We start from the raw sequence: 24,504 nt of genomic DNA, 5'->3' as shown, positions 1-24,504 counted from the left end.
AGAGCATTCTAATATATAGAATAATTTAATGTTGATACAGCCTTGCTTACTGACTTTCTAATCAACATTTTTCCATAGCCCTAGAGAGCACTTCCCAAAGTTACCTTTTTCAGTGCATGACTTAACATTAGCCAGTTATCACTGGAAGCAAGCACAGCTAGGACTTTGGAAGGATGGGATAGATGTCTTTTGATAAGTCTTGTTGCTCAGGTCAAAGAATGTAGTCAACAAAGGGAGTGAAACCATTAAACAGTCCACTGTGTGTGTGCTAATTCATCTGCTTTAAGACAGGCTGTCCTTAGTTCTTTACAAACTCTTCAAAGAGTTTTCACATCAGGCAAAACCAACACTTTTTCCTTTAACTGTGGGTAATTATATGACATTTTGGAGTTGCATCAAGCTACTGATTTACTGCCAAGACTGAAATAAAGATTTACTGAACAGAGGGTGCTGGTCTTCCACTACTTTTATCTGCACACTAAGGGGGTATAGCTGATGTTGTTGTCCATTGAAACCATTCATTCTCTGTGGTAAACACTATTTTATTGCAGTTGTGTCAGTACCAGTGAACTGATGTGCTCTTTCCTGTTTGGTGCTAGTCTTCTGCCTGTTTATAAATGTGTCATGATTGTGTTCACATAAGTGGAAAGTAAATTGAAAACTATTCTCAGATTTTATTTCAAGGTAGTGTTCTTTTTAATTTCACAAGGATGCTGTGTCATTCCTGTGACCATCTTTCCATGCAGATAGGTATGTATGAAAACGCAATGAAGTTAAAAGAATGTTGCAAAGAAAAGGTGACATGCTGTTTTCATCTAGGTATAATTTGGAGAAGTTTTAATGCAATCTAATTATTTTGAGATACCTTATTTCACTATATAAGCATATATTGTATACTCTCCATGATTGATTCAGTCAGAAATTGATAAAAAGTTCTGAAGTATCTCTTTAGTATTTTGCCTGACATATTTTGAGTGTACACAAACTTGTTCACTCTATGCTACATGGATTTGTTTCAAAGACAGATATTAATTTCAAGAAAAGTATTTTTGTTTAATTTATATAGCCATTTCTTAAGTATCAGTGAATTTATTTTCATATCAATTTTTCATATCACTATTTTCATATCAATTCATAATCTATACAAGATATTTTACAGCTGGATTCAAAGGCTTACAGACATTAAAACCAAAACCAGTACTTTCCTTGAGTTCATTTTCTGTGACACAAAGTTTTATTTTATTCCATTCATTTTTCACTACATAGCCATCAAGATTCAGAATTTTCACCTCAGATGTAATTACGAGCATTCAGCACCTCTATCTCTCAAAACAAATATAACAGATAAGGCATCTACAAGAATGAAGCCTACATGATTACTAACATATCAGAAAATCTGTTATGAGAGTCTGCAACACAGACTTTAAATTTCTGAGGCAGAAATATAGAGTGTACTTTTCCAGAATGGAAAGTACAAGCTAGATATATAGAATCAATCTGTCTTAAATCAGAGGATCAATCCTTATTTTTTTTTTTTTCTTTCCTATGATTTCCTGCTGTGATCAGATATTATCCAATAAGCAAATCTGCTACAGAGCTATTTTTCTAACAGATGAGATACAGAGAAAACAGTCTATCATCATACTCCCCCGCAAACATTCCACTTCGGTTCTTTTTGGGAGTTCTTTGAGCAGCATAGGCTAGGTTTCTCTGTTTGCAAATTTTCAAAATCAGTGGATATGTGGATCCCACAAGAAAGCTGTGTAGCTTTTCAGTATCCTACCAATTACAGAAATCTTTAATCTTTGCATTTTTCCCTGAAGAGGATGTAGAATAATAGAATCATGGAATGGTTTAGGTGTGAAGGGACAGTAAAGTTCCAAACCCAAACCAGGCTGCCCGGGATCCCATCCAACCTGACCTTGAGCGCCCCCAGGGATGGGGCATCCATAGTATCTCTGGTCAACCTCAACAACAGCTCCATGCCTTTGTAGTGTTGAGGGCCCCAAGTCTGGACACAGTACTACACGTGGGCATCACAAGGACAGAGTCCAGGGGGACGATCACCTCACTCACTCTGCTGGTCACCCCTCTTTTGATGCAGCTTGGCTCCCCTTACACCTCTCTTTTGATACAGTTGGTGTCCCAGACTGCAAGTCCGTACTATTTATTTATGTTCAACTTTCTGTTTATCAGGACCTCAAAGTCCTTTTCTGCCAAAATTCTTTCAAGTTCTTCTCCAGTCTGTATACATACCTGGGATTGTCCTGTCCTAGCATCTGCACATGGTTTGTTGAACCTCATCATTTTCACATGGGCCCTCTTTCCAAGCCTGTCCAGGTCTGTCTGGAGGATTTTCCTTCCTTCTGTTGTGTCAGCTGTACCACTCAGCTTGGAGTCATCAAGAAATTTACTGACGAAGCACTTGATCGCACAGCCTAGATCATATCCATCTAATAGTCTAACTTCAAATTTAGCCACATCTCTCCAATGGAAACATGTGGGCCTTACACAAGTCTAGGTAGATAAAATAATTTTCCCTTTCTTTGTCAACCACTGCCATCCGTCCATCATAGAACACTACCAGATTGGTCAGCATAATCTGCCCTTGCTGAAGACATGCTGACTGTCTTGATCACCTCCTGGTCTTCTGTGTGCCTTAACACAGCTTTCATGAGGATCTGTTCTATGATCTTCCCAGTCACAAACATGAGGCTCACCATCCTAAAGTTCCCTGAGTCTTCCATTCTTATTCTAAAAATATAAGTCATGTTTCTCTTTATCTGGTCACCAGGAGCTTAATCTGATACCTATGACTTCTCAAATGTGATGGAGAGTGTCTTGTTAACTACAACATACAGTTCCTTCAGAGCACTGGAACACATGTCATTGAGCCCCATAGACTTTCACACATTCAGTCTCATGAGTTCTTCTCAGACTTGCTCTGCTCTTACAGTGGAAAGGATTTGGTTCTTTGTACCTCCACCTGAGAAAGTATGAGAGGAATGGGAAGCCTGACTGCCACTGAATAATGAAGCAAAGAATTTGCTGAGTACCTCAGCCTTCTCCAAGTCAGTTGAAGCCTTTGTCATGTATCAGAAATTTTCTTGTTTGTCTCCTTTGACTAGTGTACCTGTAGAACTCATTACTTTTCATATCTCTCAGCAAGCTCAGTTCCATCTCTCCCTTTCCTTTCGTGATTCTACCTCTGCGTGTCCAGACAGCATCCCTATATCTTTTTCAGGTCACATGTCCCTGTTTCCATTACCTGTACATTTCCTCCTTTTCCTTCAGTTTAACCAGCAGGTCAGCCATGCATGTTTCCTGCTCTTCTGCTTGATTTCTTATGCTGGGGGATGTAGAACCTGTCCTGTTTAATATCTCAACTGATGACCTGGATGAGGGGATTGAATGTACCCTCAGTAAGTTTGCAGATGAAGCCAAACTGGGAAGAAATGTCAATCTGCCTGGGAGTAGGATTGCCCTTTGGAGGGATCAGGACAGACTGGATAGCTGAGCTGAGGCGAATGGGAGGTTCAACAAGACCAAGTGCCAGGTTCTATACTTTTGCCACAAAAACCCTAGACAAAGCTACAGGCTTGGGTCAGATTGGCTGGAAAATGCTGTAGGAGAAATGCACCTAGGGGTGTTTGTCAGTGCTTGGCTAAACATGAGCCCGCAGTCACCAGAAAGGCCAATGGCATCTATCAGAAGTAGTGTAGTGTAGGAGCAGGGAAGAGATTGTCCTTCTGTACTCAGAACAGTTTGGGGCCTCTCGCTACAAGAAAGAAATTGAGGACCTATCCAGAGAAGAGTAATGAAGATAGTGAAGTAACTGGAGTACAAATCTTACAAGGAGCAGCTGAGGGAACTGCATAGTCTAGAGAAAAGAAGGCTCAGGGGAAATCTTATAGCTCTCTTCAGCTTCCTGAAGAGAGGTTGTAGCTGGGTAGGCATGAGTCTCTTCTCTCTTGTGACCAGCAATAGGACTAGAGGAAACGGCCTCAAGTTGAGCTAGATGAAATTCAGGTTGGATGTCAGGAAAAAATTCTTCTCTGAAAGGGTGCTGGAATTCCAGGACTTCTCATACTTTTCTAATTGCAAAAGAAGTACATCTGCTCCCCTTATCTAATATACTTTAAAGCTCTGGTGTTGTATTTGCTGTCATGGTTGCTTGTGCTCTGTAGGAAATACTACTTTAAGTTAGGAAATACTACTTTTCTGAAAGAGTGGTCAGGAGGTGGAATGGGCTGCCCAGGGAGGTGGTGGAGTCAGAGACCCTGGAGGTGTTCAAGGAATGTTTGGATTTTGCGTTGAGAGATATGGTTTAGTGAGAATTATTGGTGATAGGTGGATGGTTGGACTGGATGATCTTGTAGGTCTTTTCCAACCTTGGGGTTTCTGTGATTCCACACTTTTGTAGTGGCTGCTATGTATGCATGGGGATATCCCACCACTGCTTCTGGCTGTGTCCCACTGCATTGCCTCCTCTCATGAGCAAAGGGGCTCCTGGCAGCTCTGGGTGGCTCTCTCAGGACCCCACCTTGTACAGCTGTCATCCTCTGCTCTGCTATAGAATGCCTGCAGAATGCCAATCACCTCAGAAGATCAATATGAGTTGATCCAATGCTTTCTGGGAAAATCCAGGCAGATGACTGTCTCACTCCAATTTATAGGAGGAAGAGGAGGTTCTTTTTAATATATGTATACCCAGCATGAGATCAAGAAACAACAGTTCAAATGTTGGTCCAACCAGTTTATTATAAATCCTAATCAGGGAGATGGGGAAGGGAAGGACATAAGGAAATAAGCAAGAATTGCGTGAAGTGGGGATAGTCACCACCAGGATCCAGCAGCAGTCCCGTTGCATGCCATTTCGAAGGACTGAGGCAAAAGCAGAAGGGGAAGAGCAACAGCGGTGTGGCCGGCCTTGGGCAGCAAGCAGGTAGCAGGAAGAAGTCGCAGAACCAGTCTGGGAGGAAGCAGCAGGACTCAGGTAGCAGGCCCAGGAGAGTCCATCAGCATGCAGGAATTCTGTAGTGAGGAATCTGATGGCAGACACCTTCGTTCTTCTTCAGCATGCAGGTAGATAGCAGAGCAAGTCCAGGAGGGAGAAAGGCAGGTCATGAGGCTTCTCATGTCAGAAACCTCTTCTTCTTCATGAGGAATCTGTTGCCAAAAACCTAACCTTATGGCTATAGTTCCCCTTTTCATCCTTCTTCTGCCATCGTGGCATTCCTGGATGCTTGGGTAAGAGTCATGTGCAGCACCTCCTGAGATGGCCATCTTCCTCAAGATATGCCCACTTATCTCAGATATCAGAAGAGACTGCTTCCTGGCCTTTAATCTGCAGCTTATCTCTCTCTCGTTGCCCCTGGCTTTGTCCATCCATGTCCCTCAGACAAAGGATTTTGCAACCCTTGCCCAGGACTTGCTTGGACTTGTTCATCCCTGTCCCCAGCAAGCTTTGAGATAATGATGTAAAAGAATAATCTCTTACAATGACTTAGATTTAGAAATTACTGTCTGAAGAATGTGACATCACTCTTCAAAAATTGCCATCAATATATTTTCAGTAGATAACTGAAAGCATTCCAAGAGACTGGTGCATATGTGATGTTGGAAAGTAAAATTCCCAGCCCATAACCATCTGTGAGGAGTGATATAATTCCAGAGATGCCCAAATAAGTTTCTTCTAGCATAAATGAGAATGGCCATTGTCAGCAAGTACACATGCGTAGCCTTCTAGGCTTGTACCATAGGCTGTACGCATATATCCTACTGGACAGACAGTAAATTCTACTGTTGGATGGTGCAATACCTGGTGTTACTAAAACTAGATAATTTAACTTAGCAGTGATACTACAATTATTTTTGTTATTGTAAGACATAGTTATATCTTACAATGACAAGGAGAGGTTGGAGTGTGCAAAAGACTTTTTTCTGTAACTAGAGCTATCACTCTAGCTGTAACTGTAACTGGAGCAAATAAGATCAATGAGAAAATATTTTGTTACCTGCTTCCAGGCTGTTTCAAGCAATTTGCAAGCTTGTGAGTTACAAAGTATAGTTTAACCTAAATGTATTTATCTTTGATATTAAGTGTTCAACTAGTAATACAGAACACTCTATCATCTTTTCAGCTTTATCATGATGGATATTCTGTTTCTGTTCTGTGAGGGCTTTATGTTGGTCACTGAAGTAGTTAACAGAGAATTTCCTTTCTCCTTATATTTCTATCATTAACTTTAGGTAAAAAAAAATTGCCATAAGCCAGAAAAGACTTATGTTTTATCATTTTCTGTCCTGTGCAAAGCCAACAACTGTGATTACACATTCAAAATTCTTTTAAGGAAGCCACTGATAAATGAAAATTTTAGTGCCTGCTCTGTGTAGAAGACAGATCTCCTCAATGATGTTAGACCAGCCTTATGTTTGTAGTTGTCAACACATTCAAAAATCTTTCATCTGTTCAGGTAAGACCATGAGATTGACTTCAATATTTTGGAGAATAAAGAATTGCCAGAACTTCTAGAAGTAGTCAGACATCAGCAGCTCTTTTAGTATTTTCTCATCAGGAAAATAATACCTTCAGGAAGATGCCAAATCAAACCAAGACTTTCTCGGGGGCTGTAAGGAAAGCAGTGGAATATAGTGAGGACACAGACTTCTCACAGGGCACCTGTAGCAACTGCATGGTGTGACAGAACATTTCTTGTGCAACTTGCTTTCAAGCCATAACCCACAGATTTCCTGAGAGCAAGCAAATTTCCTAGGCCACAGTTTAAACATCATTGCTGGAGGAGAATCTCATGTATTAGAGCAGATTTTCAGGTTTTTCAGTGACATATGAACACAACTACAGTTAATTGAACTCTGCATTTAATCTTGTTCATCTGATTCAGCACTTCAGGAAATCACTTGGCCACTGGCTGATGAAATGTGTTCGTATTTCACTGAGAAACACCATAGTTTTTATTACTTTGATCATGTTTTAATTGCCAAGTTCTGTCACATCTCAGTAATCTTAAAAAAACATTTTGTTGAAATTCTATCTCATGGTTCACATGACAACTCCTTATCTACTTGCCATTTTGAGCATAGACTGTTTTCAGTGTAAATCTTTTCCTGCCACAACTGTTTTTGAAATGATTTCCAGTCTATACTTTATAAAAATATTACTTCTTTCTTCCAGACTATATTGCTCTAAGTCGATTAAGGATTTTGTCTTAAAGTATTACCTCCTTTAAAAACAAATACTTTGAATATGTTCAGATGTCTATGGATCATCACAAACAAAAATAGAATGAACCGTTGATATTTTTTACATTCCACAATTCTGAATAGCAGTATTTAGACTGTGAAGTGTCCCAAGGCTTCTTTACCTATTTCACTTAATGCCTTTTTTACATAACTTTAAAAATAGAAGCACGATCATTAAAAGTTTTAGACTTCTAACTGTTCCTATATTGTTTTCCTTTTTTGTTTCAAAGCCAATCAAGACACTACTGCTCAGAAAAGAAAAAAAGATTGCATTCCAGAGCTTGGAATCCCACAGCTGCCAAAAAGTGTCCTGTGACTACATCTAATGCTGGAGCTGATGCAGGATGAAAGGAAGCTGTTTTTAGAAAGTCTGAGTTATTAGTCTTGCCCACATTAGGAAAATGAAAACTTGAAAAATAATGAAGCCATTATTTGTGTAATGATATAGAAAACTGTTTGGACTACTACACTACTTAAGTGGACCTTAAATTTATTCATAATTGTTCCCAGCACCTATTCACAACAACTGAAAAATTCCATAGCTTCCATCACATTAAGTTTTCAAGGCTGCTTCATTAGAGCACTGGTAGCTTTTTCACGACACTGTTTCCATGCTAAAGAATTAAAGTAAATAGTAGCGTATTTTGGACTAATACAAGGGGATTTTCTTTGTGTCCATATGTCTTATTTCTGTACTTTTTAATGCATATCTTTTGGAATGGTAAATTGTAACTGTAGCCTAGATAGTTCATGAAGAATATTAGTAATAAATACTACACTCAAAATGTATAGTTATAATTTTTTAAACTAGATATTCAACATAAAAATGAACAGTCCTCATTTTTTGTATTAGCATATTTTATTTAATTTTATTATATTTTATTAGCATATTTTATTTATTTATAGAATTTAATAATTATGCAATATAATAAATATAAATATATTTATTAAAATATATTTATTAAAAATAATATAAATAACACTGTTCTGAGGTATTCCAAGTTTATTTCACTAGCTGAGGAAGCTATAATCTTTCAGCAGACAGTGATGATGACACAAGGAGCTCAAAGTAGCTCAATCAAACACTTTGGATGAAAAATATTTTTTTGTTGTTGTTGTTGAGACTTAGCTTGTCTCTTTGATGACAAAACGATCTACAGCAAACAATTCTTGATTTTCTCTCCTATAAATTATAAACACTAGTGAGAGAATGTAGTTGAATGGCTTCAGCTGTTCTCAAGTTTACTGCTTCTCACGCGTTCATATTTCTGTGTTAGGTTTATATAGATATTCCAAATTCTGATAGCTTTCTTTCTTCATATGCAGTCATTTATAACACCTATGTAATATATAAATGGCAATTATGGCCAATTGCTCTTTATTTACATAGATGCAGACACGCATACACACCATTTTATATATATACATATGTCTATCAAGATGACAAATTTTAAATTGAGTCTCAGAACTCTAAAGTAATTTTAACAAATGCTCACAAGTGAGATTTCTGAAATTGACTGGATGGACAATTTAGTGCTCATCCTTTCAACTAGGTTTTTCCAATAGCTATATCTGGACTCACAAAAAATGACCTGTGTTGCCCCAGGAATTAGCACTTTTAAAGAATGGTACTCTTGCTTCCCAGCTGCACAGGGCTTTCTAAGCTGCACTGAGAACTTGAGTTTCAATGCAGTCTCTTACTCTTCTACTCAGTCAGTAGAAACTATGCCTGTGTTCCTCCAGGCTTGGTCAATGTCGCCTGGCATCACTGCAAACAGCAAGGGAATTTTTTATTTGCATTCCCTGTTCACATGGACCCAAACTGCCTCCTCAGAATGAGGGATGGAGAATCCAGCACAGGGAGCTTTGACTATCTAAGGGAGAGGTGGCACATCAGAGGGATTACAGAATGTTAAAAATACTTAAACGTTTTACTTTTTGGGTCACTGTAAGCTATGCCAGGGCATTTTTCCTAGAAAAATTGTACTACTGTAAAATTACTAGCAATGTTCAGAGTTTAAATTTAGTTTTCTGTCTTAAAAGTAAGCCTGTATGCTTCCATATTTCCTATTTGTCATGTATGTGAGTGTATCCTGGTCTGCTTTATTAAGTTGCCTCTGGCCTAGGGCACTGATAGAGGGCTTTGAAAACTCTTGTTTCTTAACAGTGATGAGTAGGACACTGCCAATTTCAGTGTCAGAAAAAGCCATTGATGGGTGAGTGTATATTTTGTACTGAGGAGCAGAAGGCTTGTTTTCCTCTCCCTAGGTCACTAGGTCTGCTTCCTTTTCATTCCTGCTCTTTTTTTTTTTTTTTTTTTTTTTTTTTTTTTTTTAAGGTTATAAATCCTCAAGATGAGCTTATTTAAGTAGTTTATTTAATAGCTTAGGCAATTTGGTCATCCTCTCATGGTTGCCTTAAAGTTTACAATAGTGTTATTTAAAGGCATAAACTTCTGGAAATTACTTTGCCCAAGCATACCTGTAGTCAGAACTTTTGTAATTCCATGCTGAGATAAAGCAGAAAGAGGATTTGTAAACCAGACTAAAGCCAATAGATTGTCAGAATCAAGTGATGGCTTGAGATTTGAAATGTTTACTATGTTCCTAGTACCTGTATTTTGAATATTAATTGCTTGAAAAGCTGTGAGGATGACCACAAACTCCAAATAAATCATCATTTGTTTGAATGTCATTGAGAATAATGTGCTTTTGATAACTGGTTGCCACATGAGGAATTGTTAAATTATAATGAATGTGTTTAATATGCTGGCATTTTTAATTAGCATTCCGTAACTGTCTTATTAAATCCTTATTTGAAAATTACATTCAAGTCAGTTTCAGTTTTATTCTTGTACGCATTCCATAATTCTCTTCTCCACTTGCAGCTTTTAAATCAGTAGTGCAGGCCTGTATCCAAATATGTTGGCTGTACTCCATTACGCCTTCTAACAAGATGTTTGTCGGTTTGATCATACCAGATTCGTTGCAGACTTTTGGGAAAGCAAGCGGCAAGATATTCTTGGTAGAGTCAAAACTGCAGATTTATCCAAAAAAGTCCACTGCAAGATATAGGACAAACATCTCTCCTTGAAATGTTAATCCACTGTAGTACTTTTTCTGCTACATGGAGTTCTTGTGGAATGTGCATTCAAAGTATGTGTTTTGAATTGCTGCATTTGCATCTTGTACAGTCTTTATTCCTATGTTGTCTTATCCACAGGGTATAAGTTACTTATTGTACTACAGAAAGATTACCATTTGAAAAGAAAGCTTATTTTTGTCCTCTGTAAGTTCTTCCTCTGTCACTGTTACCTAATCACCTTCAGTGGTAATGATGCTTATTCTATCCTTATCAAGTAGAGTACAGTAAGCAGTGGATTAATTTTCTTTTTTAATATGGATGTACTGTGATCGTTATTTATTATCTTAGATATTTATGAGAAAGATGGTAAAGAAACTTCCTTGAAACTGGAAGATTATAAGCATTGGCCAAAAGGGAAGGTCAGGGTACTGTCCCTTCAAGAATTCATTTTTTAAAATTTTACTTACTCCTAGGGAAGTTATTTTTATGAAAACGAATTTTTGCTATGCAGTAATGGATTACAGAAACAAATCACTCTCTGAGAAACAAATCACTCTCTGAGTGCTGGATGCAGTTTTCTTCTATGTATACCTCTTCTGGTCAGCAGTTTCTGGATTACACCTTGGACTGTGATAGTTACTAGGAATATATGTACAGCAAAAAGTTGGCTTACTGTGATTGAAGTAGCTAGTTCTTGTACTTGCCATTGAAAAGTCTAGATGCTGTATTTTATATCATGAGAATGTTTGCATTATTCTCACCCTGTGGAAATCCTTGTGTTTTTTTCTGTTTTAATAAATAGAATGCTCAGTTCATAAGGCTCTTATTCCTCCATGTATTTCTGACCATTTGTGTTATCTGTATAAAAGGTGAACATCTTTTTCACCTTCATTTCTGCATGACTGAAGTAGGTTGTAGAAATATTTTTCAGCTACTTACAATAATAAGCCTGGCTTCTGTGTACAGAACTAAAATAATCAAACAGATTATTTTTTAGATATATTACCAAATGTTGTAGACAACATAACCTAAACATAACATAAACTAGATATTCCCTGTCCATTTAGAAACTATAGTGGTGACTGTATTTGTAAAGTTGGCTCTAGAGAGTTTGAAATATGTTTCCATGAACCTTTCTGTCTTTGTTTGTAACTCACAGGAAAGAAAATATGGGTGTGATTTAATCCAAAAACAGGTGTGTGAGCTTTTCATTTCTCCATTTCTCTTCCCCTCCATTCCCAAAATCTACCTGTTCTACTTCTTTGTCTTGAGCTTGTGAAAGCCCAAGATCTATACTGGGATGATAGAGCTGTATTTTAATTTAAATTGCTACTTTTAAAAAATTGAGAGTAGCTAAGAATTAATTGTGTTAACAAATGTGCTTGATTGACCTCATATGTAACCAAATACGTATTTTCAACATGAACTGGAAATTCCCATTAGCATTGTGTACAGATATTTATATTCCCTTCAATATCCCTGTATGCTTAAGTAAATGTTCATGGGAAACTACACAAAATAATGTTAGCTAAATTACATTATACTATATTTTTTGTATCAATCCTGGCCTACAAAATTGAAGAAAAATCAATTTAGTAAGCTCCACTGACTTTGCACAATTTTAGAGTGGGGAAAATTAACCAGAAAAAGCTGCTGACCAATTAATGCATATAAAATAAAATTAATTTTAATCATTATATTCTGTTTCATGAGTGTACAATCAGTACAAACTATGATCTTTCATCATTGCTGCAGTTTCAATGTTTTTGGTGCTGTAGATATGAATGATGACATACAGCAACAACTTCATGTTTAGGTCTCCTTGGCACCATCTTCTGGGCTTTCTTTCTTTCACAGTCATTTTGATGTTATCTCAGCTTTATGGAACTAGGAATAATAAGCCTATCTTAGCTTTTTTACTTTGATTTGCTTTAAAATTTGTTGTGAATAATAAGTCCAAGCTTGCTTCCTTTGTTAAGATCTCTGTCTGATTTTTCTACTATGGAATGTAATCTGTAAGCTATATCAAGGCATACTAAATTATAAAAAATTGCCTTACTTAATAAATATAAAATACATATTGGGCTGCAAAGGATCTCAGATGTGCAGAAAGTAGTCACATATGCTGAAGACTGTCATTGGATTTAGCTTTGTGAATAAGGAATGTTTTTTTTCATTAACAAAGTTAAACCAATTGGGAAGATATATCATTGCTCTTAATTAGGAGATAGGCTGCTGACATCTGAAACATATTTTCCCAATACCAAATGTACATTAATTTGATAGCTATGGTTCATATCTATCTCCTGTTCCAAACAGAAAGTCTCACATGGAGCTGTGATATAACAACTTCCATTTGAACAGATGGAGGCATGTTTTGTTTTTATTTTTAGCTGAAAAACAACGAATGTTAGAGGACGAATATTTCTACCTACCTGCTTAGATTTGCGTATTTCTTTGAGATATGTAACACAAATAAATAAACACTGTATATTATTTATACTTCATCCACTGATTTTATGGTTCTTCCTAAAATTGATATTATATTAATTTTACAAAGAGCAGAGTAGCTTTTATGTTCCCTAATGGCTAAGCTAATTGCTTGTAAGTAATAATGATTGTTTTTAAGTATTTCTACAGACATGTATTTATATAGCATGATTAATGTGTTTATAATGCTAGACACAAATGTAATATAAAGACGAGTATTGTAATTATCTATTCTTAGTGTACGTTTTCAGATAAATTTTAAGTGTATTTATCTTTCACCCAGAAGGGAGATAATAGTATGCACTTAGAGGTCTCATGGAGCAAATTCCAAAAAGATTTGAAAAGCATAACTTTATTACATTAAGCAGAGAACAGATGTCTTGAAACTTACTGTTCTGAATCCTACAATATCCACTCTACCATCTCCACATCTGTCCCCCACCAACAATAAGAAAATAAAGTGAATGAAATCTGAAGTGGAAATTGTCCTCTAGAAGACTTATCAGCTGCAGTATTATTGCCTTCATTGACCCACTACAAATCAGAAGATTACTTCTAGGTGTAATCTTTTGCTTTTGTTGAAAATTTTATAGATGTAGTTTAGCATCTTATCAATTTTTTGTATTCTTTTAGCTGAAAGATGTCATGTTGATCCTAATCTTGAAGCAATCATTAAACATTATTTCAATTGTGTGCTAAAAAACATCTTAGATAGTACCTTATTTTTTGTAGTTTTCTTGATTTGTTTTTTGTTGTTACAAAATGGATTTTTAGACTTATGCATCAGATAATAAAGATAATATTTAATTTAATCAATATGTCGCATTTCAGTGACTCAACCTCCAGAATCCTTTCTGTAAACCAGAATCAGGTACATCAGATTATGACAGACCATAGAGGAAGCAATTTCCAATGGCTTTCTACTCAGCTATTCTTCACTTTTCTTGTGGTTTGGGAAAGACAGACATAAAGGTTATATCATCTCACATCTCAAGAGAATGGGATGTGCTAACTTTCCTACTTTTTATGAGAAACACAGTCAAATTGTTCAATGAGGGAAAGAACTTGGCAAAAATCTGGTAGACTAATTCAAATCTCAAGAAGTTAAACATATATGATTTCAACTATTTTATTTTACTCTATTATTGCCATTCTTAAAAATTCAACTCATTTTTTCTTCTTTTTTTCGCAGTATTAATATGCCCAGAATCTCTCTTTCTGTTCTTTCCTCTCTTTCCCTTCTAAAGATGTTACTTCGTACTGAGCTATAAGTAATGCGAGTCCTTTTTAACCCATCAGTTTTTACGTATATGTTCATTTTCAATCATTTCCATGTTAATTAATTAATTAATTAATTAATTTGTATACTTCATCTCTGAAAATTCTGTATAGGATCCAATTGAAGCTAAGAATATTTAATATTATCTTCTACAAGGCTTATGTATCCCCAAAATACCGTTCATTTCCTCTTGAACAAAGCATCTTCAAATTTAGTGCATGAAGATAATGAAAGAGAAAAATAAATATATGTATAGAATATACAGTCTGTAGCAGGAAACATCATCTGTACTTAATTTCATAAAATTTTCAAGACTCATCAGATGCTTTTCCTCATTTGGGAGATGCTCCAGGCCCCTAATCATTTTTATGGACTTCCATTGGACTCTTCCTAGAAGTTCTTTGTCTTTCTTGAATTGGGGAGCCAAGAACTGGACACAGTATTCAAGTTGTGGCCTCATTAGGGAAGAGCAGAGGGAGAGGACCACCTCCCTCAACCTGCTGGCCATGCTCTTTCTATGCATTCCTGGATACCATTGGCCTCCTTGGCCACAGGGTCACGCTTCTGGTTCATGGCCAACCTATGGTCCAGCAGAACCCCCAGGTCCTTCTCTGCAGAGCTCCATTCCAGTGGGTCAGTACCATGTACTAATGCATGTGGTTAGTCCTCCGCATGTACAAACCCTACACCTGCCCTTGCTGAAGCTAATCAAGTTCCTCTCTGCCCAGCTCTACAGTCTGTCCAGGTCTCACTGAATAGCAGCACAGCCTTCTGGTGTGTCAGCCACTCCTCCCAGTTTGGTTGCTGAATGTGCAATTCCCTTCATTCAGGTCACTGAAAATTTTGAACAAGACCAGACCCAGTATCATCCTCTGGGGAGCTGTGCTGGTTATAGGCATCCAACTGAACTCTGTGTTGCTGATCACATCCCTCTGAGCTCTGCTGGTCAAACAGTTCTCAGTTCATCTCAGTCTACTTTCTTTTCTCTTCTGCTTTTATTGGAAGGTTATCACAAAGCCTCATTGCTTTGGTAGTTAAAAATTTGATTTCCAGTTTTTCTTGTTTCTCTGAACTTTGTATCTACTATCTTTCATGATGGTTCCAATATTTTTATAAGCATTTCTTAACTTAGCATAGCATTGGCTTCTACATAAAACACTGCCTTTTATCATCCATGTTTTTACTATGTAAATATAAAAAACTGTGTCTCAGCTCCTTTCTGAGCTCTTACAACTTCCTTCTGCATCTGTTTCAACGTAGCTTGATCCTGATTTATACTAGAGTTTATACGACTATTTCCAAATCTATGAATGAAAAAGAAAGATTTTTTTTTAAAAAATTTTCACTTTGTTTCTTAGCTGTATATAAATATTGTTTTACATCAATTAGATTTTCACTGCATAACTGCTCAATTCTACTTTAGCATTACTTCACATACTTTTCATATTCTCATTTGAATTTGTTCAAATTATAATATTTATTTTATATAGGCTAGAGTGCATTAAAAAGAGCCAGCAAGTCGAGGGAGGTGATCCTCCCGCCCTGCTCTGCCCTGGCGAGGCCTCATCTGGAGTACTGCATCCAGTCCTGGGCTCCCAGTACAAAAAAGACAGGGATCTCTTGGAAAGAGTCCAGCGGAGGGCCACAAAGATGGTGAAGGGCCTGGAGCATCTCTCCTATGAAGAAAGGCTGAGTGAACTGGGTCTGTTCAGCCTTGAGAAAAAAAGACTGAGAGGGGACCTGATCCAGGTCTATAAATATCTAAGGTGTGGGGGGCAGAATGGTGAGGCTGGACTCTTTTCAGTGGTGAGTGGAGACAGGACAAGGGGAAATGGACACAAGCTGCAGCACAGGAAGTTCCGCACAAATGTGCGCAAGAACTTCTTTACAGTGAGGTGACGGAGCACTGGAACAGGCTGCCCAGGGAGGTGGTGGAGTCTCCTTCTCTGAAGATGTTCAAAAACTGCCTGGACACCTACTTTTGTGAGCTGGTGTAGGGAACCTGCTTTGGCAGGGGGGTTGGACTCGATGATGGAGGTCCCTTCCAACCCCTACAATTCTGTGATTCTGTAATGTCTAGATTTTCTTCACAAAGCCTAGTGGGAAGAGCACAATTGTTTTCTAAGCAAGCTAGTTTCTGTAACAAGTTTTACAACTTCTAGGTCTTAATTGTTTGATTTAAAGTAGCACTTCGTCTTTCGCATTTACTGAGTCATGAGTGAAGAACTCCCTGAGCTGCTATATCTAGAAATGTCAGTACCCTGTTGTTAGTAACTATCCATATCTGGAAATATAGTCTCCTATAGTGACACAAGTACTATTTTTATCAGTTTCTCCAGTAACACAGCAGATCTCCATATCCTAAACAAATTCCTAATTGTCCCTACATGAAGACATTTTGATCTAAGTTAATCTCTTTAAGAAATTACTTCTCTACTTTTTATTACATCTCTTCTTATTCTTTTACAGGCTGTTATGACCCAGTGACTTTATAGGCAAACATTTAAAGTAATTTGAGCAAATTTTAGTAATGGAATTCTTCCAGAATAAGATTTATGACAGTGATCTGAAGGTGGGAGAAGAAAGAAGGATGTCGTTTCTTCCATCCTTGATTTTGTTGTCTTTTCAGCATAGATATTAATTCTCAGCAGCTTTAATCATGATTACAGGTCTCCAAGATGGGAATCTTGGATTTTAGGATTTTCTCAACCCCTAAAATGCCTGGCTTTCTAATGCCCTTGCACAAGGGCTTATTTCCAACTTGAATATCCATGATATAGTCTTATACCATATTTTGAATCCTGACTCCCACTTATATCAACATGTTTATTCCTCTTCATACTTTATTTATTATAATGTTGTAATTTGACCGTTTCCTTTACCTTCCTCTCTATCATAGCCAGCTAAAGGATGTGTATGTCAAATTATCTATGTCATTAGAGTGCTTAGCTCGCATGGTGGTTCCACAGTGATGGCTACCTAAGCTTCCCCTGAGCCCCACACTCTTCTGACTCCTTCTCTTTAGTAGTGCAGGGGAATGGGCAACAGGTGCTGCGATCAGTCCCTAATGCTTTGTCTCTTCTGCTCCTCCATGGTCACTTTGGCCCTACTCCATATGAGGTGTGACACATGGGATGCTGTTCTTCCCAAACTGATCTTACATGGAGCTTCCAGAAGCTTCAGCTCTCTGAGCACTTCTCCATATCACAGGACCCACCCTTCAGGTGCTGGTCTGCACAGGTTCCCCATGGCCAGCAGCTCCCCTAGTTGTCCTGCCCCACTGCGGGCTACTTCCCATGGCCTGCAGCTCCAGCCTCAGGTACTCTTGTGGGGGTATCCACAGGATGTACATTGCTTAGGCCTCAATCACTGCTGCACTGTAGTTCCTCCACAGCTGCATGTGGAGATCTGCTCTGCATAATGTCTGTGTGTTGCTCTGCTACTGCAGACTACCCCTGCAGCCAAAATCTTGCCTTATAAACCCAATAAATCTCTAGAGATAGCATCTGATTTGCCTTGTAATGAGGATCAAAATAATGCAAACAACACTGCAGATCCAGCACACAAATCTCTACTCTGGAAATGCTTAGTTTAATGGAAGCAACAGAAAGCAGAAAGAAGAAATTATCCTATCACTTTGTTCAGTATTAAAGATTCACTGAACAACCAAACTCCAGAGCTGAAGAATTGTGCCTGAAAAAAGTTTAGAAGTATTATTATAAAAAGGAAAATGATCATTTCTTTTAAGTTCATGAACTATATCACAGACCATTTAACATCAGTTTTCTGCTTTGAAATGTACTTTGATACTACTTTTCTTTTAAACTGTAATGCTAGTGTCAGTGTTTTTCTTGTTTTTGCTTGGTCTTGTTTGTTTTTTTTTTGTTTTGTTTTGTGGGGTTTTGTGTGTATCATTGTTGTTTATATATATATACCTATTTATACAAATTATGCATTTGCACAGGAATGACATTTACTGCCTACTATTGCTGTTTTGTATTCAGCAAGGACTCTGAGTGAAAATCTCACTGTAGGAGTCTTTTACTCTGTTCCGTCTCTTGAGAAATGTAGCATCACAGCAGACTGTGTGAAATGATATATGGTGTGAATTGCTCCCGGTGCTGCAGAAGAGCTGACTGCTTTGCAGACACATAACTAGATAAGAATAGAGATTAATGAAGACAGATGCAGTAAAATACACTGATGTTAATAAAAGCATTTTAAAAATGTGCTATCAAGCTGAGAAATTCATTGTCATAACGTTAAAAAAAAAAAAAAACAAGAGCAAGGGGAAGGATTTGTGCAATGCTGAGAAGAAGCTGCCTTAAGGAATTATTATTTTTTTTTTTTTACTTACTTTTAATCACTAGTTTCTAAGAAATAGTGGGTATTGAACAAGAAGATGCTACATTAGATTATCTTACCATTTTATCTCCCATAGCAGGAAATTAAGTTCTTCAGTGCTTAATTCAGTATACTGTCAAATGTTTTATTCAGCCTGCTTATAAATGGCTTAAAGAGAAATTCCTTGAAATCTTCTGGAATATTCAGTGTGAATTTGAAACATAAAAAATGGAATCCAAAAGGTGGTCAATGTCCTGAAGGAATGTCTAGGTAAGGGACATTAGTAAAGAGCAGTGAATATTGTGTAAAGGTGGCTAATGATAAAACTGGTGATAAAAGAGTGTGAACACCCTAATGCATGAAATTAGACCACTCAGTAATGAATTTAAAAGTTAGTAGGGAATACTGTCATATTTGCAACCTGCTATTCAGAAGGCAGCCCAGAAAAAGGAATCCTAATGGAGCTAGAATTGTCAGACTTGATTCACACACACATGCCTATGTAATTATCTCCTCACCCTGTAGAAACATAAATCACTCCCTGAATGAGTTTTTCTGAAGATTTTGCAGAGCTAAGTACTTCATAGATGCACCCGCTCATAGAGACTAGACTAATTAATTGCAAGGTGAGTGAAGGAAAAGGTGGCATGAGTTCTCAATATCTAGTACAGGGAAATGGAAAGAACACGTAAAAAAAAAAAAAAAAAAAAAAAAAAAAAAAAAAAAAAAAAGCAGCTTTTTTCTTCTGTGCCCTGTATCATTCTCTGTGAAAATGACAAGAGAAACCTCCTTCATGGCTCCTCACCAGTAGTGAGTTTTCTGTTTTTGTAGCCTGAGAGAACAGTGCAGACCACCAACCTCACCAACCTGGTGACAGCTCCCCATAGTTTCTCATTCTTGTTCTCATGTTTTTGTATCTTTGCAATTCATGAAAAAAAGTCTATTGACCACTTACAGGTGCACAGAAGTGATCCACTTAGTTGTTGCAAAATGTGTCACAACACTTCATTTCCTATAATGGAACCATGACTGTATTTGCAGACAATATATTCATCCATTTAGATTTAGACTATTTATTTTTCTGCTGCAGAAAAGATATATTCCTCATCCCTCCTCTTGCCCCCCTCTCCCCTCCCCACCTGGTGTTTGCCCTTTCTGCCTGTTTTGAGAAAATACTCAGTACCCATAGAAAAGTTGAATTATGTTTGACTCATATAAAACATTCACAACCACCTGGCATAAAATATCTTAAAAATTTATTTTGCCCCCATATGTATGATAGATGAAGGATACTCTGTTGAGTCTTACCCAGAAGTAGTGTCATATTCCATGACTGAGCCTAGATAGCATATTTTCCCCCAAACAGCCCACTATTTTTTCACCTAGAATAATGTGTTGGTAGCACAACTTTCTCCTACAATCTCAGTTTTTTTTTCAATATGCATACATATATTCTTTTGTTTTCTTTGAATTGTGGTATTGGAAAATTCAATTTGCAATCTTTGGATTACACCTAGAGATACCATCTTCCCTGTAAGATGCCAATGCTTCCCCATAAGCTTGCTAATCAGTAGTGCAGATTATGTGCAGTAGTGGTAAGTTCTGCATTAGTGCAGAACTTATGTGCAGATTGCTCCAAAAGTAACGTCTCTTGTTTATTTATGGGAGTTATGATAGACACAAAGGGCACAATTGCACTGTTTGATAGAGCAAATTCTCAGCTACAAAGCACTCTTTTTCAACACAGTCACCTCCACTAGCTTTGCATTTTTTACCAGCAATGCACACAAGCCTGCATGCCATACTTGTCAAAATCTGTACCAGTGAAGTGACCCACTGTTGTTAGCACTGCTGAAAAGCACCACCCACCACATCACTGTGCTCACATACACTGCTTAATATCCATAACTGTTCAACAGGTTTTGATGAATGTAAGTGGATGCCATTTTTTCCTCACTCCTTTGTTTCATACACAACTACAAGCCAGGTGCCATTTTGTTAGACTGCCACTCAACTGACATTTGCCACACAGCAACAAAATTTAACTGAATACTGGCAGAAAAGTTTAACTTCTACTTCCAAACCACCAACATCTGCCTCTGACATTAGGAACTAGAATAATAAAATAGTTTTATTATTTATTATTATTTATTATAATAGCATTATTTTCAGAGCTTTCAGAGCAGCCCTTATAATTGTTTCTCCTACTTGTTTTTCCCATCCATTCCTCCAAAATGTCTCTTTCATTTCATCAACTGGAACCTATACAGTAAATGGAGTTACAGTGTTCTATTCTCTCACAAAAGACACAATGCGTCAAATTGCTCATTACCAAAATTACTTTGGTTTGTGGACGCTGTCTGTAATAGCAGAATCACAGAGTCTGAACCAAAGAGTTTGAGTTTGAAGGGACCTTTGAAGGTGATCTAGTCCAACCTTGTCCAATTCAAACAGAATCTGATTAGTTTTGTCCTCAGAAATGACAACACAGAGATGAAATATGACATTTAACTGTAGTTAGGAAAATGTGATGTTATTAACCATTCAAGTTTTTTTGCTTTGCAGCTTTTGGAAGATGTGATTTTAAAGGAATGTCATAAATCAATTAGATGAACTCTTCTTGTAATGCGTCTGTACTGGCAGAATTTAACAAATGTTATAAAAAAGATGGGAGTCTTACTTCTGGACGAAGAGAAATGAAAACTTGAGTTGAGGCTTTCACAAGTTTTTTGAAATAAAATTATTTCTTCCTAAAATATTGACCCATTTTTTTATTTATCCTGTTTTTACCATTTACATATTACACGTTAGCCAAATGTGTTCCTGGCACAGCTTTGCAGACCCCATGTGAATCTACAATAATAATTTGTTGTTTTTTTTTCTTACAACTTTGCTGAATTTATCTGATTTTTATCTTGGTATTTTATTGTGCATGTATACACAAGAATTACTTCCCTTCTCTGGCACTATGTTTCTTTGACTGAAAGAAGGAGCCCTTAATAAAGGAAAAATTCCATAGAATTCATCCAATTGTACTTTTATTTTTTTGTTTCAGAAATATCCCATTCCTCCCTCTTTTATCAGATCAAGTATCAGCTGATTCACCAAACCAATACCACAAAACATGACTCTAAAAATGTGAAATTGATTAGGTTGATACTTACATGCAGGGAGAGGATTTATGTGAAAGTCCTTGTTCCACAGGTGATTAGGCAGTAAAAATATATATTTGTTGGAGTTCCCTTTTCCATCAAAGGTAAGCTTTTAATGTTGTTTTTCTATTTTTTATCATCATTAATATTCAGGTTATCATAAGTGCTGACTGTTCTTTTTTGTAATGAACCCCTTAGTTCCCATAGAAAAATATTCTAGAATCCCACTAATTTTCAGGAACAGACAAAACCAACATGTATTACAAAATAACTTCCGAATTTAGATGGTATTTATAACAGTTAATTATTTGATCTTTTGGTCATGTTTTCTTCCTCTTTTTACTACTTAATTTGATTTCTGCAAACTTCCCTTCCCTTCCCTTCCCTTCCCTTCCCTTCCCTTCCCTTCCCTTCCCTTCCCTTCCCTTCCCTTCCCTTCCCTTCCCTTCCCTTCCCTTCCCTTCCCTTCCCTTCCCTTCCCTTCCCTTCCCTTCCCTTCCCTTCCCTTCCCTTCCCTTCCATTTGATTTACATACTTTGTTAACCTTTTTTTTAAAAAACAAACAAATAAAAACAAAAACCTCTCTTATCCTTTTGGCTTTTGCTCTTGAACCCTAGCTTCTTTTCTTTCTGTCTCAATAAATGATACAGGATATTTGTTTATAACGTGTTTTCAAATGCTTTATATGGAACTCATCCATAATTATATATTATGCTTAGAATAAACTCATCTACAGAGTAGTAAAAATGATGTTTTAATGTAGAAGGAGAAGCTGAGAGAATCTGTTGTAAAATACATAACCGATTTATTTTCAGCTGACCTATCTATTTTCTAATGAGTTGGCAAGAGCCTGTATTACTACATTAACTTATATAGTGAAGAAATCAAACAGCCTGCAAGGAATACAGACTTGGCAAATTCGATGTTTTTTTTAATTATTTTTATAATTACAAATAATTTGCAGGTTGTTTTGGGAAAGGTCATATCCAACTGATGCTGGTATTTAAAATGCAACAATACAGACTACGATATATTGCAGGACTTGTCTTTAAACCTAATTCCAAGTAAAAAGAAAGAGTATTTTTGCAGTTTGAACAGCACATACTATGGTTAACATTTTACTGCATTATTATTCGAAGTCCTGCTTAAGAATATGTCCATATATCCATGAATATTTACTTGATATAGCACTACTTGGTGTGTTTCTCTTTAGACATATTTCTGTCTTGTTATTCACTCTTCTTATGCTTATGATGGGAACGAATAATTAACAATGAGTCTCCATTGTAATGCAGAGGTTGAGCTACTTTTCCTTCTGCTGGTACCCTAAGGATACCACGGCTCTTTTTTGTGCGGTACAATTGCTTTTGACTTTGGTCACATACGAGTTCACTGGTTTTTCTGCCACTCACAACTATTTCAGCCACCAGTGTGATGCTGCAAGGATTTCGATGATGACTGTAATTGCAAAAAGGTTCAACTTCTATCTTAACAGATCTATTTTATATTATAGTTAAGTCTACCTGTATCTATCACTGAAATGCAAAACTTCTTCCTACATTTTTAAACAGAGATACAGCAATGATGCAGGGTTTTTAACTTATTTCACAGGTTACTTACTGAAATGTCTTAATGTGCATTTTTCAATCTGTTTAAATAAGTGCTTTCTACATTTTAACTTTATTTTCTAAACATGGTAAAACAAGCGCACATTTTTCAGATTACAAATCTTTATTTTGTAATGGGTGTGTTCATTCTCCAAGTTGCATGGTAAGGACAATATCTCCTAGACAGCTTGATAACATGTTTCTATTAAAAATTATGGCACACATTTGATCAGGTAGCTTTCTCGGGTTACTTAATTAGAGATGCACTGCTAAGACAAGACTGAACAGTTTGTGGTGGCTATTCCTTATTATCTCTTAACTTGTTTAATTCTCTAATTGCTGTCATATTACTGCTATGTGTTACCACAGCCCAAATATCTTTTAACCTTTAGATGTTTTACATTTGTGTAAAGCTGTGTGTTTTCCTCAGATGCATTTATTTTCTACAGAGCCCAGTGGCCAGTGCTGTTGTTATTTTTCCACTGGGCAGAAAATAAATCATCAGGAAAAGAACTTTTTAATGTCTCTGTGATAGAGATTATTGTCATGGGTCTAGTTTGGTCTAGTTCTGTTACTAATGGGGTAGAGGAACCCACCTATCCACACCCTAGCAAAGGACAAACAAGGAAGATAGAGAGATGGTCCTGGAGGAGGAAAATAGTGGCAACAAGCTAATGAGAAAACTTAATTTACTACGTATGATAGAGGAATGTGAGATAACACAGTATAATACAATATAATTGGAATTGAAGCTAATAAATCTAACAAAACGAGAGTATTCAAAACCAAAGAGCTTTCTCTAGTGCTGTAAGCAATATGGCCAGGGAGCAAACACTATGGAGATGAGCAGAGAAAGAGAAAACTACAGTCTCATGACTCCCAGTCCATTTTATCTTCCCCTCTAAACAGAAAATGGAAATGGAATAATAAAGTTTTCTGGCAGCTGTAGTTCATTCTTCTGACACAGGTACTTGGAGTTACTGACAACCCACGGAACTGGAGCATGAACTCTGTTGTGATGTGGAATGCCAATAAAGCAAATCATAAAAACACAATTATAAATAAGGAAAAACAAGCAAACAGTAACAAACGCAACATGAACAACTTTTTTTACATTCTTGGGCATGTGAGCGTGTGCAAAGAAGAGCAGTGAAGCTGGTGAAGGCTAGAAAACAAGTGTTATGAGGAGTGGCTGACGGAACTGAATCTGTTTACTCTGGAGAGGAGGAGGCTCAGGAGATACCTTCTCATTCTCTCTATCCTTTCAGATAGTGGAAAGGACATA

At 37.0% G+C, this 24,504-nt stretch overlaps 1 protein-coding gene across 1 annotated transcript in view; it reads left to right on the top strand.

The window, feature by feature from the left end:
• The window catches only part of ADAMTSL1 (ADAMTS like 1), a 352,419-nt gene that overhangs the window by 45,608 nt on the left and 282,307 nt on the right, over positions 1-24,504 (top strand). The gene's annotated exons all lie outside the window — the stretch shown is intronic.

Source organism: Tympanuchus pallidicinctus, unplaced genomic scaffold (assembly GCF_026119805.1).
Source record: "Tympanuchus pallidicinctus isolate F22 unplaced genomic scaffold, pur_lepc_1.0 scaffold4, whole genome shotgun sequence".
Lineage (NCBI taxonomy): Eukaryota > Metazoa > Chordata > Aves > Galliformes > Phasianidae > Tympanuchus > Tympanuchus pallidicinctus.
Note: the sequence above shows the minus strand (reverse complement) of the source record. Positions and strands in the feature narration are given on the sequence as shown.